We start from the raw sequence: 4809 nt of genomic DNA, 5'->3' as shown, positions 1-4809 counted from the left end.
GAAGCGAACGTATTCAAGAAGTAATTTGCACCAAAACAATACAAGTAAGTCACTGTTTTACATCAAATCAAACGCAATGAATCCCAATTAATAAATTTATTAAAACCATAGAGCTACAAGAGAATGGATATCGATAGGAATCATTACAAACCGAGTGTCGAGACTTCGACGTCTTAGAAAATGAACAAACAAAATAGAGAATGTAACAAGCGAATAAAAAAATATTCGGGAAGTAACTTGCACCAAAGCAGGACAAGTAAGTCACTATTTTACACTGAATCAAATAAAACTGACTAATGATATATCTGCTACAACCAAAGCTACAAGAATTCGGACATTGATAGGAATTACTGAAAACCGAACGTTAAACATTTTTAGGAACATCTCGGAAACAAACGGTAGTGCTGAACGCTCGTTTTCATTATTGAACCGAATAAGAAAGTATTCAAGAAATAATTTGTACCAAAAGCAAGACAGGTAAGTCACTGATTTACATTGAATAAAATATAATCGACTAAATTAATACGGTTTCTAAAATGAAAGCTACAAAATGAACCTCAGTTATTAATCATTTTTAATTTTTCAGGAAAACTTAATTGATACGCAAATAAATGGCAAATGCCGAAAATAAACAAAAAATGGGATAGAATACAATACTATTTATTTGACACGCAGACGTTTTATTGAGAGAGTGTTTGCTTGTACGATTGTTCGAATGTCGTAAAGTAATATTAGGTGAAGACATGCTCTGGTAGGCCAATCGTCGAAAACGTTGATAAAATCATGGAAATCGTCGAGTCAGACCGACATGCGAGCACTTATTCTATTGCCTAGGAACTAAAGGTTAGCCAGAAAACCGTTTGGAACCATTTGCATAAAGCTGGTCTCAATAAGAAGCTCGATGCGTGGGTGCCACACGAATTGACGCAAAAGAACCTTTTGGGGCGAATTGATGTCTGTGATTTTTTGTTGAAGCGTAACGAAATCAACCCATTTTTTAAGAGGATGGTGACAGGGGATAAAAAATGGGTCACATACGAGAACAACACGCGAAGAAGATCGTGGTCCAACAGCGGTGAGCCAGCCCAAACGATCGCCAAGCCCGGATTAACGATCAAGAAGGTTTTACTGTGTGTTTGGTGAGATTGAAAGGGAATCCTCCACTATGAGCTGCTTTTATCGGACCAATCACTCAATTCGGACATATACTGTTAACAACTGACCAGATTGAAGCAGGCGATCGACGAGAAGCGTCCAGAATTGGACAATAGGAAGGGTGTTGTTTTCCATCAAGACAACGCCAGACCGCACACATCTTTAACAACGCGCCAGAAGATCCGAGAGCTTGGATGGGACGTTATATCGAACCCACCGTATAGTCCAGACCTGGCACCAAGCGATTATCACCTTTTCAAACATTTGCAAAATCTTCTTGATGGTAAAAAACTGGCTTCAAGAGAGGCCTGTGAAAATGAGCTGGTCAAGTTTTTTACCACTAGGGACGAGGATTTCTTCAATCGCGGAATTATGAAATTGCCTTCAAAATGGACAAAAGTTATCAAACAAAACGGCGCACATTTAATCTAAAGTTGCAAATTCTAACTTTCTTAATTTCATCTTCGAAATAAAGACAAAAAAGTCTCAGAACTTTTTACTTCACCTAATAATACTGAACTATAGCTGTAGCTTGACAATAGAGTAGGGCACCGTGTACGAAAGAAAGAGAAATTACAAAGTTGGATCAGATTAGAGACACAGAGATTAAACACTCGAATTAAGGAGATCAAATTGACGCTTGAACTGTAACACGCGTAATGCGAGGAACGTATAGTCGAGAAAAGGGCAACAGCATTTCTCGCAAAACAGCAGGGCTGCTATCCTTCACACTTTTAACAAAAGAGCTCCTAATGACACGCCGTAAATCTAGTAACGTATAATCGAGGAAAAGATATAGCAACTCCCGTACAATAGTGTGGTTGCTGTCCCTTGCACCTTTTCAACAAAGGAGGTCATAATGGTACCCTGTAAACCCATTAACACGTTGGATGTCACGGAGGTCACCCGTGACCGGCACTCAACTTGGCAGTGACTTTACCTTTTTCTTTATAAATCCTACCTACAGTCATTTCTTTTAATTTTTTGCTAATACTAAACTAATTTCTCTAACGTTTAAATAAAAATGAATTCGTTGCGTTCAATATTAAAAATGTTATACAGTTTTCAAATGTGTACCAATATTTATGAACCAAAAGCTCATGCGTTCTTTTTGTTATTTCAGGTTGTATATTTTTTTGAGGCCAATGAAGATACTTTATATACAAGTGTTATATATCATTTTGTAGCTTTTGGAGAGTTATTTAATATTTACCTACTAGTTACAATTAATTTATTGATAAATAATAAATGTATATTTTAAAATAAAAGTCCTTCATTGAACTTTTTGTACCATTTTTGCTCTGTACGAACTGAGACGATCTCTTGTCCTCTCCCACTTCGCATATTTTCTTTGTCGCTTCAGTAGCTCTAAACTAACTCTCTTGCTTCCAGTAAGGACGTAAAAGTACTCGAATTTGGAAATTTTCCACCATTTTAATAAAACCAAAAAATAAATAAATAATCAATAAATTAATTAATTGTAACTAATACGTAAATAGGGTGTTCTTCAGGGTAACTGTTGGTATAATCGAAAAGAGAATGATTCTACAAGAAAATATGAATCGAAAATATAAAACGCAATATTTTCCTAAGAGGCTTTGTTTTTGAGATAATCGACTTTCAGTTTTCCCCAGGTACGTAGACACTTGATCGTGTCTCATTATAAAGGATCTCACTGCAGATCATTGTCTCGATTGTTTATGTTCATGAATACTTCCATTGTCACGACAATCTTGTTGTGGATCATTATCGCAGATCAAGTTTGTTTTTATAGTACTGAAAAGTTAAGAATACGTAATGAAATAGGATGTTAGACTAACCATACCTGTTGCTAATCTGATGCCAATCTGCGTACATTTTGCTAACAGGGCATAAACTTTATTATTACAGAAATCGTATTGAAAATGTTGCTCATTCTGCCTAACACATGATTCTGTTCCTCTAATTTTCCTATGAACGCTTGTTAACGTCCTGTCATCCTAATACATGAAAGATTGCAATAATTTTTTCTTTTAATTGCTCGCAACTCGTCATTTCTTCAGAACATATTAGAAGAATAGAAATTCAGAATTTCCTATGTAATTCAAATTATATTTATTGTATAGAATAAAATACAATTTTAAATTATACTTACTGTGCAGAATGAGAAATGCATGTAATAATAGATAAATCTCTTATTATTGATCTAGATTAATTGTATTTTTACAATAACTGTACAGAGTGGAAAATAGCAGTAGTAACAGAACACGTGTCATTTATAGTATAACTTAAATTATTTTCATTATGCAGAATGGAAAATGCATATAATAATAATAAACAAATTCCTCATAATTAATGTACATTAATTATCTAGAGAAACTAGCGAAACCCGTCGTTGAACTATGTGAATTCTAGCTTTAAATATATGCACGAGGATTACGGTAAGTATTTTTGCTCGTTGTTAGCCGAAGCGAGGAAGGGGCGATGCAACGCGGCGCAAGAAGAAAGACGAGCCGCAAAAGAAACAAGACCGCCGGGAGGAGGAAGAAGAAGAATGGCCAGGTTTAAAAATAGCCGCGTGCATTTTCAAATAAAAAGTGATAAGTAACCTGCGGGATAACGATTAAGCTGGACTGGGTGGCGAGAACGGGACGGAGGGGGAGCGCCGAGAGTGGGTAAAAAAACGAGAACGAGAGGCCGGGCCGCGGCCGGTGCACTGTTCGCCAAAAGGAAGAGAGTCCTCGCACAATTGTACGGGATGAGGATGATTCTTGGTCCAGCCAGGTGATCAAACCTGGCTTTACGATATTTCATTCATGTTGAATGCTTTAAGATTGATTATGAATTGTATTATAAATCTACAACGTTTTATAATGGTATAGAAATATACTTGGTATCCAACCAGATGATCAGATCTAGGTTTACTTATATTTAATTTTATGACATATATTATAAATGAACAATGTTTTATAATGCTGTAGAAAAGACTTTATAGTGTCCAACCAGAACCCATGATAATTAATTGTTTTTATATCATTTAAGATTGATTGTATTATGGATTTATAATGTTTTATAATGTCATAGGAAAAGACTCTATGGTGACCAACTAAGTGCATGGCTTTGTGATATTTAACTGACTCTATATGTATAATTAAAGATTGATTCTTTTCTTTTATTTAATAGTGCTATGGGCAATTAGTAAAAATGATGAGTGAAATTTATTTAGAATATATGTATTACAGATTTATGATATAGTTTCCAAATAAAGAAATGAGTTGAAGTCAAAAAATCACTTATTTTCTTATATTGTTCTTTGTCTAACAGCATATATAGATTTTTGTTTAAACTTGACTTGATTGGTTTCGCAGACCGCCAAGAGAACAGCGATGTTGTGAAGTAAATAAATAGGAATAGGATAACGAGAAGTAGAGGTATTCGAGGAATGAGGATGTGACGAAAGGAGGAATGAAACGACGAAGAAAATTGGCGGAAAACCCAAAAAAGTAGAGATGAAATAGATAATCGGAATGGAATAAGGAAATAGGAAAGAATTAAAGTGAGACAGATGGTGAAGGAAAGATGAAGAGCAGGAAATTATAGATAGAGAAGAAAGTAGGGCAGCAGATTTTTTAATTCCTTCATTAAACTTCTAATAATCGATATTACTACCTTAAA

The 4809-nt window shown here is 35.1% G+C and overlaps 1 long non-coding RNA gene across 1 annotated transcript; it reads left to right on the top strand.

Moving 5' to 3' along the window:
• On the top strand, positions 1 to 1065 carry LOC113465178 (uncharacterized). The gene is made up of 5 exons (XR_003390013.1): positions 1 to 44; positions 112 to 256; positions 379 to 477; positions 587 to 843; positions 976 to 1065. It is a non-coding gene; the product is annotated as an uncharacterized LOC113465178 (long non-coding RNA).
• Positions 1066 to 4809: the final 3744 nt, after the last annotated feature.

Source organism: Ceratina calcarata, unplaced genomic scaffold (assembly GCF_001652005.2).
Source record: "Ceratina calcarata isolate Rehan_Ccalc_2016 unplaced genomic scaffold, ASM165200v1 scaffold985, whole genome shotgun sequence".
Lineage (NCBI taxonomy): Eukaryota > Metazoa > Arthropoda > Insecta > Hymenoptera > Apidae > Ceratina > Ceratina calcarata.
Note: the sequence above shows the minus strand (reverse complement) of the source record. Positions and strands in the feature narration are given on the sequence as shown.